This window comes from Panulirus ornatus, chromosome 2 (assembly GCF_036320965.1).
Source record: "Panulirus ornatus isolate Po-2019 chromosome 2, ASM3632096v1, whole genome shotgun sequence".
Taxonomy (NCBI): Eukaryota; Metazoa; Arthropoda; class Malacostraca; order Decapoda; family Palinuridae; genus Panulirus; species Panulirus ornatus.
In genome coordinates, this window is record NC_092225.1 from 29,217,366 (window position 1) to 29,240,442 (window position 23,077).

Genomic DNA, 23,077 nt, shown 5'->3' on the forward strand with positions numbered 1-23,077 from the left:
GCTGGTGGGGTCGGCAGCGGGAGGAATAAGAATGCTGTAGGGACAGCGGAACAGAGGAGTTTCAGCTCGGACAGCATTAGCATACACACGCCACCATCGTAGACTGTGCAGAATGCTGTGGCAGGAAGAGCAACAGTGCAGCAGCTGCAGCAACGTAAGGAAGAGGAGGAGGAGGAAGAGGAGGAGGAGGAGGCGACCTGGACGGGTATAGGGTCACAGTTAGCAAAAATAGGGAGTGTTGGAGTAGAAGTAGGGGTTTGTGGGAGTGTCCGCCATCCACTGGAGTGATGGAGGTGGTGGTGGTGGTGGTGATGCGCTCGGACGCGGGAGGTAGGGAGGGAGCTGGTGGTGGTGGTGGTGGAGGAGGAGGAGGGGGCTGGTGGCTGGTCTCCTGCCTCAGTTGTGGTGGCGTGAGCGAGGCGGTGGGCCGGCAGGCGCTGAACGGGGGACGTGGCTTCTCTCACACGGGTCGTCTACCTCAGTGACGACCCAGTCATGTACACGCTTAGGCAAGGGCTTGCCACACACTTCCATACCTAGACACCCGTCTGACACACACAGCCGAAGCCGGGACTCGAACCGACGGCTGCGGGAAATACGCTGACCCCGAAGTGTATTGTCAAGTGAACTATTGGCTCGGAAAATTGTCGTGGCGCAAGGTAAACGTTGTGGTGCGCGGGTATAGTGAGCGGTGGTTAGTTTACACGACTGTGGTGGGAAGTTTCTGGGACACCTTAAGTGTGTCTGCTGAACCAGATAAAAGTGAAAGATTAGAAAGATATTTTAAGGTTAGATATCTGTAAGGAGGAACTGTTAGACGAGAGGAATTAACACGGAAAAGGTAGGTGTTGCTTAGAAAGTTACTCGCTTGCTTGCTTGATTGATAAGTTAGATGACCTGACCTGATCTCAAGGCAAGACTGAGATGTACAATTTTCCTCTGTGATATATAACTGGGAACAGATCGCAGTCAAGACTTATCTTCGTGACTCGTGACCTAGAGATTTAGGCAATACGAGAGAAATAGTCACTCACGTACATACATTTCTTTTTTTGTTAGAGTCAGGGTTTGACTCCTGCTGTGTTAGTGGTGACCTGCCACAGCAGAGATACATGATGTCGCGGCAAGCAGGCAGGCAGGTGCCCGTAATCTGTGGCACACAGGTAATTTACGTGGAGCGTTTACACAGTAGACGCCGAGTTTAATCTATATGCTAAACCTGCCCTACGCCCTTAAGGGCTCGTCAGCCGAAGGAATGGCTGACACTGATGTGGGGCGCCGTGGCAGAGGTATAGGGCCTTCACTGGGGACTGGGGAGGAGGTGTGGTGCTTGACGTGATGTACCGGGGGGGCCGGACGTGATGTACCGAGGGGATGTGGGGCTTATGGTACTGGATTTCTGCGGGAGGGGGGTACTGGAGGTGATGTACCTGGGGCTTGGTACGGTACTGAGGGCTAGCGAGGTATGGTACTGGAAGTGTTGTAGTGGGGGAGCTGGCCTGGGGGAGGATACTGCACTGGAGGGTCAGGGAGATACATTATGGCAGGCCAGGCAGGTAGTAGGTACTGGCGGAGGCGCTGCAGTGGAGGCCGTCGGAGATACAATACTGGAGGTCGGTGGAGGTGCCATACTGGAGACAAAACGTAGTTGGAGGCCAGGAGAGGCATACCTGTACTGGAGGTCGGTCTGAAGAGGTATAGTGGAGGCCAGAGGGAGGGGAGGTACTGTAGTGGAGGACAGAGGGAGGGAAGGTACTGTAGTGGAGGCCAGAGGGAGGGAAGGTACTGTAGTGGAGGACAGAGTGAGGGAAGGTACTGTAGTGGAGGGCAGAGGGAGGGAGGGAAGGTACTGTAGTAGAGGCCAGAGGGAGGGAGGGAAGGTACTGTAGTGGAGGGCAAAGGGAGGGAAGGGACTATGGTGGAGGGCAGAGGGAGGGAGGAAAGGTACTGTAGTGGAGGGGAGAGGGAGGCAAGGAATGTGCTGTAGTGGAGGCCACATTGAGACGTCTTCACCATACAATTCCTGACACAGAGCGACCTGAAGTGCCTTGTAAGAGGACGATGAGGCGCGCCACACTCCCACATCAATGATAACATTCCTCTGAACACCTTATAAGTAGGAGGATCAGAGGCAGGAGATGTGAATGATATATATACATAAAGGTTCAGATCAACACAAAGCGGTCGTAGATAGTCTGTAAAGAGGATCCGAGAGCAGATGTGAATTCTGTAACAAGATGAAGGATTAGATTTCGATACGGCGTTTGTGGGTCCTATCCAACGAGAGCCAGAGTTTCGTAAATGTTGTGTGTACTTTATAACGAATCCTCATATACTGATAAATGCCGTAGAATTACCTTATAAGCAGGATCACATCAGTAAGCCTCGGAATACTTTAAAAAGAGGATCAGATAGCGATATAGGACAAGTGTTTGGTTATTGCTTCATAACAGGGATCACACAAAGGGTATTGGAATACTCTATAAGGAGCTTTAGACTCCCAGGTCCCTATATAGAGACTTACTCGGCTAGAAAATGCTCCTCCCCTTAAGCTTCCCCATAGCCCGCAACGCCGTATTGATCATTGGACGATTGAGTATTGTGGTTAGAGAGGGCGACTCGCTAACCCGTATAGGATGCATCCTACAATAAGAATCTGATTTACGATTCACTTTTTTTTCTTCTTTTTTTTCAAGAACTAATATGACAGGAGAACCAAAATTCAAGAGCGAATGCTACACGTCTCTCTGTCTTCATATACACCTCAAAATGGCCTTTTGCCAGGATTCATCACGAGCAGTTAAGACGTGTAATAGTTACTGAGTTGCAGACATTAGTTTGAAGTGAGTTAGTGGCCGAATAGTTATGTTTGGTAACCTCCGACCTCTGACGGAGGTTAGGGATGGTAACAAGTCACAGATGTATCGTCGATGCTGTGTGTTGGGTATATAGACAGATTTCTGTGTTGCTCGAGTCTCTAAACATTGGGTAGAATCAGACCATATAATGGTTTCCCCTTCAGAGAAACAAGTGATTTTCAGGCGACCTTTGAGACCTCCCTTACCTCCTTCCTTCCAAACATGGTCAGATCATAAAGTTTGGTATATAGGTAGTTTAGGGTATGTAACAAGACATATTCATACCTAGCTTCGTGAACACTGGCTGAATCATGGCACAACAAAGGCCAAAGAAAAGATGTTTCTTAGTGACTTCTGACCCTTATACCATAGCAGTTATGGTCCAGATCATGTATTTATCCTATGAATGACGCTCATGGGAAGATACCATGAGGCTGTGCTAACCTTAGGTATATGGAACAGCAGCACAGCGTATACGTTCTTGCGTTGTGTGACCTTCGACCTTGTGGAGTCCTTTAACATAGGTAGACCGAAAGGATTCTCAATAGGTTTCTTGGTGTACTGAGGGAAGGGTTGCATATGCCGGCCAAGCACCATGCCAGTTGTCCCGTAGGCTGAAGGCATGAGGCAAAACGTTGATTCTTGGGAAGAAAAAGAAGAATGAAGAAGAAGAAGAAGAAGAAGAAGAAGAAGAATGAAGAAGAAGAAGAAGAAGAAGAAGAAGAATTGAGAAGAAGAAGAAGAATGAAGAAGAAGAAGAAGAAGAAGAAGAAGAAGAAGAAGAAGAAGAAGAAGAAGAATTGAGAAGAAGAAGAAGAATGAAGAAGAAGAATAAGAATGAAGAAGAAGAAGAAGAATGAAGAAGAAGAAGAAGAAGAAGAAGAAGAAGAAGAAGGAGGAGGAGAAGCGTAACAAAAATAACATATCTTCCCTGACGTTGATATGGGAGTATATTTTGTGAAGTGTGTGATCCATAACGTCCATAAAGGACTCGTCTCTTGGTCTTATTAAAGGCAGGTATTGATGACCGCTCAAGCCAAGAGGAATAGTTTTTTTTCTGTCTGTCCAGGAAATTATTGCCCTGTAAACACAGTTCATGAATTTGTCTTTTGGAAACGCATTCATTTACCCGTCTCTAAAATGTTTCACAAGACAGTCATTACGAAGGTTTATGATTAATTTACGCTCGTTTATATGACTGGGTGTTTATTGACACCCAAGATAGGCAGCAAGTATATTCAGCATACTTGCACGATTACTTAGCTCCTTGAATATGACGGTACGACCCTTGAGCACAAAGGTATGATCCTCGAGCACGAAGGTACGACCCTTGAGCACGACGGTACGATCCTTGAGCACGACGAAACGGAAACTGAGCACGACGGGACTGCCCTTGAGCACGACGGTACGACCCTTGCAGCACGACGGTACGACCCTTGAGCACGACGGTACGACCCTTGAACACGACGGTACGACCCTTGAGCACGACGGTACGACCCTTGAACACGACGGTACGACCCTTGCAGCACGACGGTACGACCCTTGAGCACGACGGTACGACCAGTACGACCTGGCCCTTCAGAGCGACATCAGAGGTCCAGGTTATCATAGCGTGGTTATACTGAAGGGGTCCAAGTTACGTTCACCTCGCCACCCGACGTATCTGGGATGCGGCACACCTCATTCACGTACAGTTCGTAACTCTGTGCTAATACAAGTAGGTAACGACTAGTGCACGAGACACGGGTAACGATAGGAATTATATCAATAGGCAGACGAGTAAGTATACAGTTAATCAGACATTTAATCATACATGCAGCAGTTTTAAAGAGTTACGTGCGGATAATGAAAATTGATTTTGATACAATTAATAATAAACGACACATCAAATTATTCATTAGCAAAGATCGGCATGAAATATCGTATGAATTGAATGATTATGAATTAATTGAATATCACATATAAATAGATTCATAACTGGAGGCAAATACACATGTGTAACATTACTTAATAAAGACAGATTGCCTTCACCAGGAAGGCAGAACCAGTCTTCTGTGGCTTTGAAATATATCATTAGGAACATTTTATATACATCTGTTTACAGTAAAAAATATATATACGAAAGAATATCAAAAATGTTTACCAGTAAAAAAGAACATATGTGTAGTCGCAACCAACACATTTGTCGAAGTAGATTTTAACCCTGTCCAATATTGGTGTGTGATGAGGAATCATTGTTGGGTTATGTTATATATTTGTACCACAACGGCCAGCATAGAACTGGCTATAAAATGCTTGTACACTGGAACAAAACTGACTGCCACAATGATGGCAGTTTTAATAACGGCAGTGTGAGCTGCCATTTGCCAGGGAAGTTATGTGAGTGTTGTCTGCGTTCTTTGTGATGGCTAAAGCAACACACACACACACACACACACACACACACACACACACACACACACACACACACAGTCATGATACTTGACAATGCGCGAAATATAATGTGATTTATTGCAGTATATATATATATATATATATATATATATATATATATATATATATATATATATATATATATATATATATATATATATATATATATCATTATGTCCGTAAGTGTTGTTAGTCATCTTTGTAAGTTATTACTTATATTTAACTTTAAGTGTGATGGTACGTAAGTGGTCTTTATAAGAACGTTACTTACATAGTTAATAATGTAAGTGTGTTGGCCCGTGGGTGATGTTTGTAAGTCTTATTATGTAAGTGTGACGACGGTATGTACATACACTATAAGCCTAGCCGTAGACTGCGCCGGCAGTGTGTGTGGTGACAGATAGCCTCCCCACTGTGTGTGTGGCCACAGCACCACCACCCTCTCAATACACTGGGTGAGACGTGCCGCTCTCGACGCGCTCAGAGAGAGAGATGTTGTTGCACAATTTCGTATGTAAACTACTGGAGTTTACACACACACACACACACACACACACACACACACACACACACACACACACCGCGAGGCGAGGTGCCCCCGTATATCGTGGTGTCCTTTTTTTTTTTTTTTCATTTTCTAGCTATGCTGACGCCGTTTCCATTCCCTGGGTGTGGTCTTATGGCCAAGGTGTTGGTCATCACACACACACACACACACACACACACACACACACACACACACACATGACTGGATCAAATTCTTGTCGAAAATTAGTCTTTATGACACAGGTTACATGCGCTCGAGGTGTGTTCATCGCTGGGAACATCATCTTTCTAATTTTCGTATGTTTCTATATATATATATATATATATATATATATATATATATATATATATATATATATATATATATATATATATATATATATTAGGTGGATGTATGTAGCTTGCGGCTTTTATTTCACGTGGAAATGCTGGCTAACTTGTTCCAATGTAATTTGAATAATGCAATTAATTTCACACTGGATTGGAGAGACACGCGTGATGCAGAGTCGGTCCCTCACACACACACACACACACACACACACACACACACACACACACAGCAGCAGACCTCTGTGTCACCCAGACTGTCTGTGTCTGCTTATACCAGCCGACGTCTGTTGACGCCACCAGCTGTGTGTTGGGAGGGGGAGTATAATAACGTTGTCTGTTGACCGCTAGCGTGTTAAGTCCTCCTGTTGTTCCCCGTTGCTTCATACCGTTGTCGTCCTCGTTAATCACATTTACGTATCGGAACTTCATCAGAAATTATTTTTTTCTCTTGTACTGTCGGGTTCGCGTGAGAATTAAATGCCACACAGTAAATGCTTTTTAAATAATGGAGACATCTATTTTTTTTTGCTATATTTAGGTATGTGTGTGTGTGTATGTGTGTGGGTCCCACACAGTATATGCTTGAGCATTAAGCCATGCACATTTTCCACCGTTCGCGCCATGATTATAATCATACGTTCTTTTTAAACTCAGAAGCTAAGCTGGATTTGGTGTGTTGTATTTTTATTTTGGCCGACATTTTCGCGCTGGTGTAGGACGGAGGTGGCCCTGGATGCTGAAAACTGCCGAGTGTCTCGTCACGCTCCTGAAATAGCAGCTTTTTAACATGGGAAATTCTTCTATTTCCAAAAGGACTTTTGTTGGTGCGCGGGACCAGAGGGAGATATTAATGGAAAGGCTTTAATGTCGTAAGTAACGTGGACAAATTACACTCATCCACAGACACTCTGGTGTTATTTATTATTCGTCTTTGTGAAATTATGTTACACAGTGGGAGCAACTAGTCTGCTTTCCTAGCCTCGCTTGCCATCATTAGTGTGTATCAGAATGCAAGCATTCCAAGCTGAAGGGGAAAAAAAGAAAAAAAAAGATGGAAAATGGAAGACTTGCCTCAGCTATCAGGAGTGGAGCCTTGCGCCTTCGACACAAACTTCAGGTTTCTTCAAATTTCAATCTTGCCTCTTCAGTCAGAAGTTGGGAAAAGCTCGAATTAATCCGTGGTCGTGTGTTGTGGAGGCAGGCGGTACTACGAAGGAAGTAACGGGGAAGGGATGAAAGGACTAGTGAAGGAAGGAAGGAAGCAAGGAAGGAAGTAATGGAAGAATGAGGAAGATGATGAAGGAGGCTGATTCTTGGAGTGAGTAAGGTAAGGCAAGGTGGGGAAAAAGATGGTTAAAAACTGGTGTGAGGAGCCGAGTGGTGAGGATCGTGAGAGGATGTTACTGAGAACAGCCCAGTGCCCACCTAGGGAACAGACGAGATAACCTGTGGAGATAAGGGAGAAGTGTATAGGAGATAAAGGCAAGACACCGTGGGAGGAAGAACACCTTTGTCAGGGTGAGGGAGAGGGAGAGAGAGAGGGAGGTGAGGGAGGTTCCTGCGACGGAGGCACCACATGCGTGCGTGCGCCCCGTCTCTGATGGACGAGCTTGAGCTGCGACGGAGCCATCACCCTGAATGCGACGCGCTGCACAAGTTACGACGGTGTTTTACGAGTGATTTCCCAATTTGCATGATGGTGCGTCGTCGCGCCTGGGCAGCCCCCGTGGGTTTATTCATGAGGGCCATCTTCATCCTGAGGCTAGTCAGTGAACGGCGTCTTAATACGTGAAATAATTCTCATCATTTGCCGCGTCCGGCGGGTAATTTACTCACTAATTAACCCGAAGCCACACGCAGGTAAATCCCGGATAATCAATACGCATGTTCTCTCTCTCGGGCTTGCCGGATCAGGGCCAACCGGAGCTGTAACCCTTCCATTCAAGGGTGCATGACGCAGTAGTGCCTTCATAGGAATGAAAGAAATCATTTCTGCCCCTGAAACGTGAAGGAAAATATCCCCCCCTCTCACCCCCGGGACCGTATTTTGATTTTTGCCTCCACCAGTCTGTCTGTCTGTCTGTCTCTCTATGGGTCTGGCCAGTTGGAGGGAGGTAGCCATACCCGTGCCAGGAGGGAGAGGAAGATGTTGACCGAGTTCCAGTGTTGAGGGAGGTTTGCGTTCCCCCCAGCGATTTAAATGTCAGTTTTTCTCATATTTTTTTTTTCTTTGCACGTTTACATCTGGACGCCATTGTTGGTTTTGATGTTCCAATTTTTTCTCAGCTTGGTTTTGCACATGTTTCTTCGGATATTATTGTCGATTTTAGCTTTGTGTTGTATCAGGTTTTGACTTCTTTGTCTTTTTGATTGTTGTTTTTGTTTTGGGTTTTTAAATCGTCTGCATTTATGGGTTCGATGATTCCTGTATATATGTTCGCGGGTTTCAGTCACTTGAAGTCGTTTGTTACGGTATCTGGGTTCGAGCCCCACGTTTTCTATCATCTTGAATTCTATGGCCTGGTTTCTAGTTAGAGACCATTGTAGTAATGATCACGGTTTTCTTTTCTGTGGTTTTTAATTCTTTGACGTCCATTTTTGAAGGTTGATTGTCTGCTTTTTTTCATCTTATTTATTTTGATCATTCGCAAGAAAGCAGTCATAGTGGTGTCGTAACACACACACACACACACACACACACACACACACACACACACACACACACACACACACACACACACACACACACACACACACACACACATATACACAATTAAAGATACAGAAGGCATCCTTACACGCTGGTGAATATAATACCATAGATTGTGTGTGTTAGTAAGTACATTATGTCCTTCATATATATGTATATATATATATATATATATATATATATATATATATATGTGTGTGTGTGTGTGTGTGTGTGTGTGTATATATAGAATAAGTGCGTAATTGGATGAGAGTTTGGATGTACAAATAATGTCGTGATGGGAGGCTGATATATGGGCAGGCGGGCTGGGTGATATTTAGGCCAGGGGAGAGGAGACAGGGAAGGGGAATTTATATGTAATAAACGGGGGGGAAATGAGATGGGAGAAAGTGATGAGGGGCGGGAGGAACATACAGAAGTCTGCCCGGTGGACGAGAGGAGGGAATTGATTTGTCCTGGGGAGTGGAGGTGGGACAAGGGGGGACCTACATTACCAGTCCTGCAGAGTGGAGGAACGACTTGTAGTGGAGGCGAGAGTGGAGGAACGACTTGTAGTGGAGGCGAGAGTGGAGGAACGACAAGTCGTCCCTCCACTCCTGCAGTGACGCGTCCCCCACCAGTCATGCATGACTCTCACGGGGTGGGAGGTGGAAGGAAATGAACCACAGGAGGTAGAGTGGCTGGTGGATGGAGAGGAAGACGGAAGACCGACAGAATGAAGATGGTCTATCCTCTCGACATGACATCTTTTTTTTTGGATATCTTTGCTTCGTATATATTGAGGAACGATGGAAGTGGCTCCCCTCCACAACCCGGGTCCAGTACCACAACTGCTAGAGTAGCTTTGAGTACATTTGCATACCGTATGTAAAATGGGAAGTACACAGTCCATTACGATGATTCGGTCAAAGCGGATCATCAAGCATTGCACTTCATAAAGAGGATCACGTTACACTGTATGTGAATATGCAGATGTGATTGCCCCCGCGTGTGACTGTGTGATAATCCTTTGCGTATGGACGTAGAGGTAATTATCACACATGTTTGCTTTACCTGGATCTCGTTGATTTACTGATTGGATTGTGATGATGGTGGCAGTCTGACATGATTAACTTGATGATTAACTTGAAGATTAATGGAGATCTTTTTTCTTATATTGCTTTCTTCTCTTTATGTCACATCGTAGATTTGCTCACGATGGGAATTTTTATTCTCTGGCGGTGTTAAGCCACCCCAGAGCAGAGTGGTTTTGATGTGCGGGTGTGAGACACACGGGTGTGTGGGTATACACAAGGGAATCAGTTCTGTGTACTCCAGGAACACTCGTAGATGTAAGACTTGATGGGTGTCTGACCAAGACTGCAGATTGAAACTGATCATCAAACAGAATCTCTCACGAGTATATTAGAATTATTCATTTGTTTACACTGACCACCAGGACCCCTTCCTGAAAGGGTCCTGGTGTTACCCCAGGGCGCCCCTTTTCAAAGGGGGTTCCTGCAACCCAGGGCTGCGCTACACACAGTAGCAGGGAGGAGTGGTGGAAGTTGTTTGACGAGGCTGTACTCCTTCGGTCCACTGACGATGAAGTTACCTCAAGCAGGTGGAGTCCGGTAGCACCGTATATCAGTACTGGCACATGAATGAACTATAGCTGGATAAGCTCAGAAGGAGACGTTGTAATATAGAAATTATAGACATCAAACTGTATCTAACGAACGTACCCGCATACTTGTTATATCCACACCCGTCATCCAACTTAGAATCATAGGAGACGACCCACTAGTGTCAACACAGAAGTGAAATAAATCAAGGCATCGAAGCGAATCATAAAGACGATCGAGTGAATATTCTTTCTTTTTTTTCTTTAACCTTCCCAGTGGGAGAAAGAAAAGGTCAACAGGTGATATCAGGAGTTTCATTTCCAGCGAATTAATCACATCATCTTATGCAAATACGCGAGGAAAGGGAAGGACAAACACTCGTAGGTAATGCATTGGCTGGGTCCGGGGGGTGTTGAAGACCGTGTTCATCAGGGATACATCTATGTTGGTATTGTAAATCAGGCGAATTTACTCTGCCGTAAAAGCTCCCCCGAAATCTGAAAACATTTTACATTAGTCCAGACAGGATTCACTTAGCCCATTGGGTGTACTGAATTAGCTGCAACACTGATGAACAGATCAACTCAATTAAGCGTTCATATTTAACTACAATTAACCGGGAAGCAGAGTAAGTTAATGTTGATTGTAATTAACAGCAACAACAACGAAAAATGATAATTATGGCTTAATAGAAAATGAACTATACTGTAATGGTGTGAGGTTGAGAGGGGTCGAGACAGAGTGTTTGCTGTACGGTGGTCAATATTCTCTCTTAACCTCTCCAGCACATGATGGGTTCGATCCCTTAAGAACGACGGTTCGAATCCTTGAGCACGATGGTTCGAATCCTTTGGCGTGATTTTGGCTAAGGCTGGGGTATGTGTGTGTGTGTGTGTGTGTGTGTGTGTGTGTTTCCCTTGGGGGTAAAGACATGGTACATACGTGAATATACAAGATTTTAAAGCACACACATACACACACACACACACACACACACAAACACACACACACACACACACACACACACACACACACACACACACACACACACACACACACACACACATTAATCGTGTGGAAATAACATATCACGTAGTGAGACAATGCTATAATCAGCTGTGAAATACACGTTTTGCAGCGGGTCAAGTTACTGCTCATACAGCTCATTAAGTAGCTCATATACATATATATATATATATATATATATATATATATATATATATATATATATATATATATATATATATATATATATATATATATATATCAAGTATACAGCAAGAACTGGGCATTTAACAAAGCGTGTATGACTTGTGTAGTTTGCTCATGATGTGCAAGACTAACATTGTGGCGACGAGGTGTTCCTATGTGCCAGGGGCACCATCTCCAGCAGTGTTGTCGGGCTGGGTATTGAGGGAGATAGATGCAGGCGGCATCATATAATTCCCGTGATTTAGAGGGAATATTAGAGCCGCGGTCGTAAGTCTACGGTAGTATATTGCCGGGGTTGTAAATAGTGCAGTATCTACCCTCCCTCGTGTGAGAGATGACCGGAATCTTCTCATTGCGCCGGACGCCCCCTGCCTTCCCAGCGTGTTAGTGGACGACACGGTTTGTGTGTGTGTGTGTGTGTGTGTGTGTGGGTTATTACCCTGGCTGTCCATCATGGTCTGGACATAGATTGTTCTGTGAGTATGGTACTAGCTAGGAAACATTGTTAGCCAGTGTCATGGGAGTGTTGCAGGAGGGGGATGGATTTGAGGGCCACAGTTATGGAGTTCTTCGGGTGGCTAGTTGTGTACAGAGTGACCATAATTGTTTACAATTTCAGCTGTGTAGGATTTTACCAAGTCGGGTTTGAGTGAGCGTTGCACTACGACGAGTGTTATGAGAGGCTGTGTCTTTACGTCGTGACCCATATTTGACCTTCCCCAGTCAAATTGATCTTGATCATTTCCTTCATTGCTCTGTTCTTTGTTCTTCTCCATTGCGGTGACCCAAGCGGAAGGAGGATGTTCTAGTTCTGGCCTTACCGTGTTATGTGTATACTCGTATGCGGTGCTGATGATTGCCAGCAGACAGTTGGTCTCCTAACCTGGTTCCCTGGTGACGGGTTGGGGACGGTGACAACACCAGAGTCCCCCTCGCATGCAGATTCCCGGGTTGAGACGTGTGTGCATATTCCACTCCCTTGGCACGTCTCGTTTATCAGATGTATGGACACACACACACACACACACACACACACACACACACACACACACACACACACACACACACACACACACACACGTTCAGCGAAAATGGCGAGGTTTTATCTGGACCGCGAGTCTTGTATGGGTCAAATCACTTTATTATTCTGGTAATGTCTTTCCTAGGCATCTCAATGCTTTCTCCTGCCCATTCCATCCCTCTGTGGTGGGGCGATAATGTCTCCTACTTCCAGATTCCAGTCCTGCCTCTCTGGTCAGAGCTTCGACAAACTCAGTCGTCTGTGTGTGTGTGTGTGTGTGTGTGTGTGTGTGTGTGTGTGTATGTGCCTCTGTGCTGTGCAAATTCCTGGGGAAGTGAGCCTGTGTGTGCTTGTGTGTTGTGGAGATGTGTGGAGGAGGCGAGTCTGTGCCTGTGTGTGCGCCTGTATTTGGGTAGGATTAAGGGAGCTGGTGTCGTTGACAGCATGGTGGAAGCAACATCCACGACACAGCTGGTAAGACTGAAGTTAGAGATTGACGGAGACTGGAGTACCTTGCAGTGTGGTGGTGTGCGGGTGGCATGGGCTGGCTGAAAGTCGGGTGAGGGAGTGTGTTCATGAGGGAGTATATTGGTGAGGATGAGGGAGTGTGTTCATGAGGGAGTATATTAGTGAGGATGAGGGAGTGTGTTCATCAGGGAGTATATAAGTGAGGATGAGGGAGTGTGTTCATGAGGGAGTATATTAGTGAGGATGAGGGAGTGTGTTCATGAGGGAGCATATATTATTGAGGTTGAGGGAGTACGTTGGTAAAAGAGGCGAGGGATTACGAGAGTGAGGATAAGTTTTTGCGAGGAAGGCAAGGGGCGATGTTGTTAGTGAGGGAGGTAATGGATTATGTTGATGGAGGATTTAAAGGAGAGAGTATGTTGGTGGGAGGAGCATGTCAAGCAAAGATGTGAGGGATTATTCTGGTAAGAAACTTCTTCTTCTTCCTGTTCTTCCTCTTCCTGTTCTTTTCTTCTTCTTGTCCTTGTTCGTCTTCTTCTTCTTCTTCTTCTTCTTCTTCTTCTTCTTCTTCTTCTTCTTCTTCTTCAAGACGAAGGATAATGTTAACGACATCTACGCAGAGAGGTAGAGGACGCAATGAGAAAAGTGCAGCATACGTTGGGCATAAAGATGAGGAAGAAGAATGTTGATGAGTAAGCTTGAGTCATGAGTGAGGATTGAGAGTCATGAGATGACCAAGGCACCATGGGCCACCATGTAGAAGCCAAGGACACCATCCTGATTGTAATATACATGAAAAACACCCTCATGACTCACGAGTTGTTTAACTGCAGTCCTGTATATTCAGCATGTGTGTGTGTGTGTGTGTGTGTGTGTGTGTGTGTGTGTGTGTGTGTGTGTGTGTGTGTGAGTATGTAATTACTGCTGCAATTATGTAATAGGGTTCCACTGTAACTGGACAAGCCATTAGATCTCAGATGTAGGTAATGACTCATGATACCTGATGCAGGTCGTCAAGGTAATTACCAATTACCTCCAGTTACATTCTTGTAACTTGGTGTCTGAATCATTAGGAAAGAATAAAGATCACTTCGTGAACACAAATTATCAAAACGCAGATCGACTGTGATGTGTTACGTTGATGACTTGGCATCCCAGGTGTTGGTTTATGGTCCAGGTCATTGACATGCTGGTCGCCAGAGGTCAGGGTCATCCCGGGTCCAGCCTCCGCGAGTCTCGTGAAGGTAAATGCTCAGAAAGCCGAGGCCATGAACTGTGTCTGCCGTACCTCACGCACACAGCGGAGGAAATGCGTTTGGGTGACTGGCTGTGGCGAAGTCCATACTTTATCTATTATCCTGTTTTGATTCATTGTTCGCGAAGAGAGAGAGAGAGAGAGAGAGAGAGAGAGAGAGAGAGAGAGAGAGAGAGAGAGAGAGAGAGAGAGAGAGAGAGAGAGAGAGAGAGAGAGAGACGCGCGGGATAAGGACCAGGCGATAGAGGTAATGCTAAATGTTTGTGTCCTGACTGATGTCGAACTTTTGCTGTTGGTCATAGTGTGTGTCATGAGGAGGGGAGGTGGGTGGTGATGACCTGCTTCCCGGGAATTTACTCTGAGAAATATATCGAATTATGGGGAAAAAAGAAAGAGAAAAAAAAGAATGGAAGAGAATGTAGGTATATTTCGATAGATACTTTTAGACTCAAGTCTGTCGCCAGCAAACGTATATAAACGTTGTGAAGGAACTTAGGAAAAAAGTGATATTATTACAAAGATAATTACGTTACAGAACTACAAGGATATATATATAAAGTTCACGAACTTATTCCAGTCTCTTTAAGTCGTTGGAGATTTCCTTTAAAAAAAAAGATAAATGAATTCTGTGTCGTATTTAGAGGCAGGCGACTGTGTGAGTCAGGTTTAACCCTAAAGACGGAAAGATATTTTAGGAAGATTAACATAAACACGGAACAAAGTGTTCCATGTTCTGATCTGCTTCTGCACACTTGTGTCGAGACTCACAATAAATGCTCAACTTACAAAGTAAACTGTCTGTCTGTCTGTCTGTCTGTCTCTCTCTCTCTCTCTCTCTCTCTCTCTCTCTCTCTCTCTCTCTCTCTCTCTCTCTCTCTCTCTCTTTCTCTCTCTCTCTCACACACATACACGCACACGTATACATATGCACACCAATTGTTGTGCGTCCTGGCACACTGTTAGTGTAAGCGGGAGTGGGAAGCCTTCCTCGTGTATGGCTGGGTGGTGAGATACGAACATGGGTCCACACATTGTCCTCAATTACCGAGAGTAATTGACGATGGGGAAGACCTGGTTCAAGGTACTGGTTTGGACCGCAAATTGTAAGTGGAGGAACAGGGGGTGGATTGAATGTATTATAACAGATGGGCTTTTACGTCAGTGGAAGTGTTATAGTGGTGGGTCAGAGTGAGGACTAGTGGTTGGTCAGAGTGAGGAGTGGTGGTGGGTCAGAGTGAGGACTGGTGGTGGGTCAGAGTGAAGACTGGTGGTGGGTCAGGGTGAAGACTGGTGGTGGGTCAGAGTGAAGACTGGTGGTGGGTCAGAGCGAGGACTGGTGGTGGGTCAGAGTGAGGAGTGGTGGTGGGTCAGAGTGAGGACTGGTGGTGGGTCAGAGCGAGGACTGAAGGGTTAGTATGAAGGATGACGTCAGCAGGTGTGAGTATCATCCATATGTTATGGCGACGATAGAGTCTGTCACCCACTCACTCTGTGTGGAGTCCGAAATTAAAGTTTCCTTTGCACAATTCTTGAATTAGTGTAGCAAACCACCTAGGGATTATGCGAACAGTCATAGAATAGTCTGTCATAAACGCACTCTCAATGTACATTTTGCTTCCTGAGTACAAGTATGTTTAGCCTTATGACATCATCCTTGAATTAAATGTGTAATTACCAAGTGTGGTAGTGGAAGGAGAGGGTCTTAGTTTACCTGTCGAAGTTTACGACGTAAACCACGGTAATGTGAGGAAGTCTTTAAGTAACCTTGTGCGACACAGACGTTGTGGGCAGAGGGGACACTGCACTACCTCGCATTTTGCTGTGGCGTTTACTATGTTCCATTATTCACGGGTCAGGTCAAAGGCCAGGCCATTATGAATCCCTAGGGGTCGTTTCGTCGTGCCCAGGAATCGTGCTGTCGTGTTCAAGGGTCGCACCGTCGTGTTCCAGGGTCGTGTCGTTATGGTCAAGGGTCGCACCGTCGTGTATAGGGTTATACTGTCGTGCTCAAAGGTCGTAAACGTGAGGCGCAAAGGTCGCGACTGTCGTTTTCAAGGGTCGCACCTTCGTGGTCAGGGGTCGTAAACGTGGAGCGTTCCAGGGTCATACATTCTTGACCACTGGTGTCAGCTCTTGGTTGTAGCTCCAGTGGTGTACAGAGAGGGGGCCATTATGGTTATATATATATATATTTTTCTTTCATACTATTCGCCATTTCCCGCATTAGCGAGGTAGCGTTGAGAACAGAGGACTGGGCCCTTGAGGGAATATCCTCACCTGGGCCCCTTCTCTGTTCCCCTTCTCTTTTGGAAAATTAAAAAAAAAAGTATATATATATATATATATATATATATATATATATATATATATATATATATAATGTGCGTGTGTGGGCGTTTATCTATAACATGTGTATGTGGGTGGGTTGGGCCATTCTTTTGTGTTTCCTTGCGCTACCTCGCTAACGCGGGATAGCGGCAAATAATATATATATATATATATATATATATATATATATATATATATATATATATATATATATATATATATATATACATATATAGTGGTTGTAATATTTGTATAGATGCGTGATTAACATAAAAAAACTAGAATCTAAAAATGAAAATTTTTGTCCACTTAGATTCCCATCGTTTCGAGTGTTTAAGGTTTATTTTTTATCGGCACGGCGAAGTATTCAGTGCATTTTTTATTTGTATTGGACAACCATTTTTCGAGCTTTTGTAAATCCTATGAAGTTTGTGTATATATAAAAAAAAGATGGAATTGAATTGAATTGAGCGAGGCGGAGCGTCACCAGCGTCGTATGAAAACGATTTGAAATATTTCCCGAAACCTTCACGTGGACGATTTCATTTTTTTCCCCGATCCGGTCTGTTAAGAGAGAGAGAGAGAGAGAGAGAGAGAGAGAGAGAGAGAGAGAGAGAGAGAGAGAGAGAGAGAGAGAGAGAGAGAGACCTGGGGATGATAGTGAGGGCACCAATCACAAGCGAGAGTGGGGGTATCACGCCTCTCCATCGCCAGCCAATCGCGAGCCGGTGTCGATGCCTCGCCCGTTAGCACTGCTAGGCCTCCCTCCTCCCCTCCAGAGTTCTCACCAAACACACTGTCGATTGTAAGCAAAATGTCGAGGGGGGAAAGTGAGACACATGTGAGCACGTACGATAGGCCTCTGAGACCTTGCTGCATGTAGCGAAACCCGACCATCATCATTGTCTGTTTTTAACAACGATTTTCTTACGTAATGTTTGTTCCGATATATATGAACATATTGATATGAGGAAGGAGAGTGGTATGTGTGTGTGTGTGTGTGTGTGTGTGTGTGTAATAACCAACGTGTATTTACCCATTTGTATTATCCAGGGAGTTGAGTTTACAATAACCACGACATTTGAATACTCCGTAGACAAAAACAGTCATCCGGGTTTTTTTTTTTCTTTTTATCTTTTTTTTAGACACAAGTTTGGAAATAGAAAACTTTTCACGTATAAACAAGGCCGAGGCAGAGAAGTTGGAGAGTTCATTTTGGACCATTGGAATTAGAGGCAGGGACGGACGTGCGCTGGCACAGGCCCCCCTTGCTGGGCTGGTCCTAGTCTGTGGGTATGGATACTTCGCTGAGCACACACGCCCGGTCGACGTTCATGGTTTTATGGCCACCTGAATCATAGCTCATTGCTAGCTGCTTGTATCCTCATTAACCTGCTGCTATATTTGATAAGATAGCCCACTCACACACACACACACACACACACACACACACTCACACACCCACAACACACACCACACACACACACACACACACTCACACACACACACACACACACACACACACACACACACACACACACACACACACACACACACACACACACACTCACTCACACACCCCAACACACACCACACACACACACACACACACTCACTCACTCACTCACTCACACACACACACACACACACACACACACACACACACACACACATATATATATATATATATATATATATATATATATATATATATATATATATATATATTTCTTTTTCTTTCAAACTATTCGCCATTTTCCGCATTAGCGAGGTAGCGTTAAGAACAGAGAACTGGGCCTTTGAGGGAATATCCTCACCTGGCCCCCTTCTCTGTTCCTTCTTTTGGAAAATTAATAAAAAAAACGAGAGGGGAGGATTTCCAGCCCCCCGCTACCTCCCCTTTTAGTCGCCTTCTCCGACACGCAGGGAATACGTGGGAAGCATATATATCCCACGTTTGGGTGAGTGACATATGACAGCAATTGCAATGTTGGTGCACTGTAGAGAGAGAGAGAGAGAGAGAGAGAGAGAGAGAGAGAGAGAGAGAGAGAGAGAGAGAGAGAGAGAGAGATTGGGGCCGTACTACAGCGGGCCATAATATCCATTTAGAATTCAGCGGCCTTGAGTGGAGATTAAATATAATGATGTGTTGATTAATATATGTAACATTTACATTACCAGCTTAATTAGTGGACGTGCTATAGTTATATACCCCCCCCCCCACACACACACACATTAATTACCATCACACATTTGATTATTTACTTAGGTAACTGAAGCACTTGCGATGGGGAGAGTTGGTGGCCAACTGTGTGAAATGAATGGCATGTTCACAACACAAAGCAAGTGATGTGTGTATGGTTAAGGAGGAAGGATATGCCATTGCAGACGACGTGGGATTTGGTGAAAGATAGAGAGGTAGAGCTGACTTTTCTCCCTCCAGGTGTCTCTATGATGGGTCATGACCCGCGTATCCTTGGGGAAGATGTTCGACGTGGATCCATGTTTTGAAATGGAGACATTTCCATCGAAGAATAGGTTTCCAGATCGTCTCAACACACCCAGAATTTCCTCAGCCCTCTAGTCCTGTGGAGAGCTGGTGTATAGTGCAGCAACGGATGGATGATCCGGCAGACATCGTAAACTAGCTGCGACAGTCGTAGGAAACCACAGATGGATCCGGTGTGTATCGACTCCAAACAGGTCCAGCTCCAGGTGGCTGGAGATAAAAGCTATGAATATCTTTACTGTTCACTGGAAGGACGAGTTTTACGAGCTGAGGCATTTGGAACGGGTCTGTTGAAGGGTTCCTGGGAGCTGAGAGATTTAGGAGGGGCTTTTTGGACGGCTTCTGGTTTTGTTGGAGAGTTTTCAGGAGGGGGTTCTGGGAGGTGAAGAATGTGGAAGGGGGTGTGTGTGTGTGTGTGCTGGAGAGTTCTCAGAAGTAGAAGAAGTTGGTATGGGCTGTTGGAGGGCTGCAGGAAGTTGAAGAATTTGAAAAAGGATTTGTTGGAGAGTTCTTTTAAGATGTTGAAGCTCTTGGGAGGGGCTTGTTGGAAGGGGTTTTGAGAGAGGGGGTGATCAAGAGAAGAGAAATGTAGGGTGGTAATAACGCTCGAGGCAATTCGAGTGTTATGCTGTCAGCCAATCAAGGAGTCCGCGGAACCACATCCTCCGAGGTTACAGCTATCCACAAGTCATCGAATTGATCAGCATAACTTGATGGATGCGACGCCTTTTTTGCCAGGCAGTCATGAATGAGAGGCCAACCCCTTGAGGTGGTTGAGGGGTTGAGGACGACGCTGATTGACGTGAATGCTGGATCCAGATCATTTTCCTCATACTGTTATAATGGATGAGAGGCCGCCCCGTGAGAGTTTTGCCCAGAGAGAGAGGGTCTGTCTGCTCACCGTAGGAAAGTCTAGCATTGTGAAGAACGAATCGGACGAGTTAATTGTCGTCAAGAGTTTAGCGTGAGTTGGAGAGACTGAGTGTTTGTGGAGTGACGTGGGGCTCCAGGCCCTAATTGCAAAAGAAGGGAAGACGCTGTATGTCAATGTTACTTATTTGTATTGTATGAGGAGGGAGCTCTCGTGGGGAACCAGCCAGTCTCTTGGACATTTTTTGTCATACAACCTTTTCCGCTTCTGTATGTTGTCGGCAATTACCGTGGTCTTCATTCAGTGTATGTGTTTGAAATGGAATGCTTGAGGACAACATGCGGCGTGAGGTGTGTTGATTGTGTAAGAAATGAAAGTGTAAGAGAGAGGAGTCGGGGTAGTAAGCGGAGTATGATTGAGAGATCTGAAGAGGTTGTGGTGAAATAGTTTGGACATATGGAGAGAATGAGTGAAAAGAGACTGACTAAGAGAAACTATGTCTCAAAAACGGAGGGAGCAAAGAGGAGGGAAAGCGATGAAAGTGGCCTTGACTTATCGGGGCCTGAACATGAAATAGGGTGAAAAGCGTGCAGGAAGCAGCGACTTGGAGCGATGTGGTATACAGGGGGCAATGTGCGGTGACTGGGTTGAACGAGGTTATATGAAGCGGTCAGGAAAACCACGCAAGGGTCTTAAGGCATTGTTTATATAGACTGGGCTCTGATGTCGGTGTATTATACGAGACTGTTGGCGTGGATGTGAGCAAAGCATATGAGGCCGGTCTTCGTCACTTCCGGGTGCTACCTTACTAAGCGGGAAACGGCGAACAAGTGTGTGTGTATATATATATATATATATATATATATATATATATATATATATATATATATATATATATATATATATATTTTTTTTTTTTTATACTTTGTCGCTGTCTCCCGCGTTTGCGAGGTAGCGCAAGGAAACAGACGAAATATATATATATATATATATATATATATATATATATATATATATAGAGAGAGAGAGAGAGAGAGAATGAATGTGTGTGTGTGTGTGTGTGTGTGTGTGTGTGTATGTGTGTGTGTGTTTAGATGCCATTTCCTGGGGGCGGGACGCTCAGGTTGCTTGTAGACCGACTTACTAACTCACTGACTCCCTTTTATGGCCCAGTAACTCACCTCTTACGACCTGAGAGTAAAACACAGACACACACACACACACACACACACACACACACACACACACACACACACACACACATATATGCTTAACTTTAGGAGATAAAATTCAGACATCAGGAAAGCGCATGTTGAGGAAAGTGTTGCTTTATGGAAATGATATGCTAATGCTGTTCACTACGGCACAGACCATTACATGGCGGCGTTGCTGTAGCCCTGAACCAATCATGGGAGCGTTGCTGTAACCCTGAACCAACCATGGCAGCGTTGCTGTAACCCTGAACCAACCATGGCAGCGTTGCTGTAACCCTGAACCAACCATGGCAGCGTTGCTGTAACCCTGAACCAACCATGGCAGCGTTGCTGTAACCCTGAACCAACCATGGCAGCATTGCTGTAACCCTGAACCAACCATGGCAGCGTTGCTGTAACCCTGAACCAGCCATGGCAGCATTGCTGTAACCCTGAACTTAACATTGTAGATTCAACCCTCACCTTCATTGTTAATTCCAACCCCTCACAAGCACGAGGGGTCGAACCTGGCTACAACGGCCTGGCCTTTAACCTTACCTGCGAGAGTCAGTGCTGATACAGCAGTGACATGAATACAGTATTAAGACATAATACAGTAAATACAATACTTTTGTGCACGCAGCTTAGAAGCCGGCCGACTCTAATGAGCAGAGAGTAAACAATGAGTGAGAGAGAGACAGCGAAGGATCTCTCTCTCTTTTTTCATACAGTTTTGTTTTGTGTAAATATTCATATCATACGGCTCTTTTACACGCATGACTTATGTCTTTTACAGCCATGAATCCTTGGCATTTACACAGGAGAGTTCCTGACGGTTTACAAACATGTGGTCTCCTCTCCGACTCACGTATGAAACGTCCCTCACACGACTCGTTCTTCGTATCCGTGGTCTGTCTTGCGGTGAGCTCCACGCGCTAGCCCTGCCTCTTGGCAAAGTCTTGTCGTAAATACTCGTGCGCGAGTTAGACCTCCACCCCCCCCACCTCCTCTCTTTCTCTCCCCTCTTCTTTCACTCTCCCTCGCCCACTCCCCTCTTCTCACTCCCTGCCTCTTTCTCCCTATCTTCCTCTCTCTCTCACGTTTCTGCCCTCTCACTCTCCCTCCGTCTCTCCATACTCTTACTCTCCCTCTTCTCCGCTCCTTCTCCTACCCTCCCACTCAGCAGCGGCCCAGCTTCCTCTCCCTCCTGCACGGCAGCAGCAGCAGCAGCAGCAACTTTCTGTCCTTCCCTTAATTGTTTTCCAATTACGCCATTACTCGACATGCAACGGCGGGCTGTGGCTACCCGGCTAAAAGGCAACTTAGAAGCTCTCTTCCTTCGCCCGAGATGCCAAAACTGGAAACCTGGTATTGCGAGTGGTCCTGGAACTGGAAACCTGGTATTGCGAGGGGTCCTGGAACTGGAAACCTGGTATTGCGAGTGGTCCTGGAACTGGAAACCTGGTATTGCGAGGGATCCTGGAACTGGAAACCTGGTATTGCGAGGGGTCCTGGAACTGGAAACCTGGTATTGCGAGGGATCCTGGAACTGGAAACCTGGTATTGCGAGGGGTCCTGGAACTGGAAACCTGGTATTACGAGGGGCTGCTAGTGAGCTATTGAAGAGATTGTGGTAAACGAGATCGTTAGGGACGATTTCCAGCAGGCAGGACAACGCGATTACGGTGATTCCAATGTAAATGTGGTTGTGCTGGTTTAGGGGATGAGAGGTTTTGGAC

At 45.4% G+C, this 23,077-nt stretch overlaps 1 protein-coding gene across 2 annotated transcripts in view; it reads left to right on the forward strand.

The window, feature by feature from the left end:
• The first annotated feature begins 399 nt into the window (after positions 1-399).
• Positions 400-23,077, forward strand: part of LOC139755380 (band 7 protein AGAP004871-like) — a 628,824-nt gene continuing 606,146 nt past the window's right edge. For both annotated transcript variants that reach the window (XM_071673690.1, XM_071673698.1), the window contains exon 1: positions 400-841. The gene's annotated coding sequence lies outside the window, so the exon portion shown is untranslated. The remainder of the gene's footprint in view (positions 842-23,077) is intronic.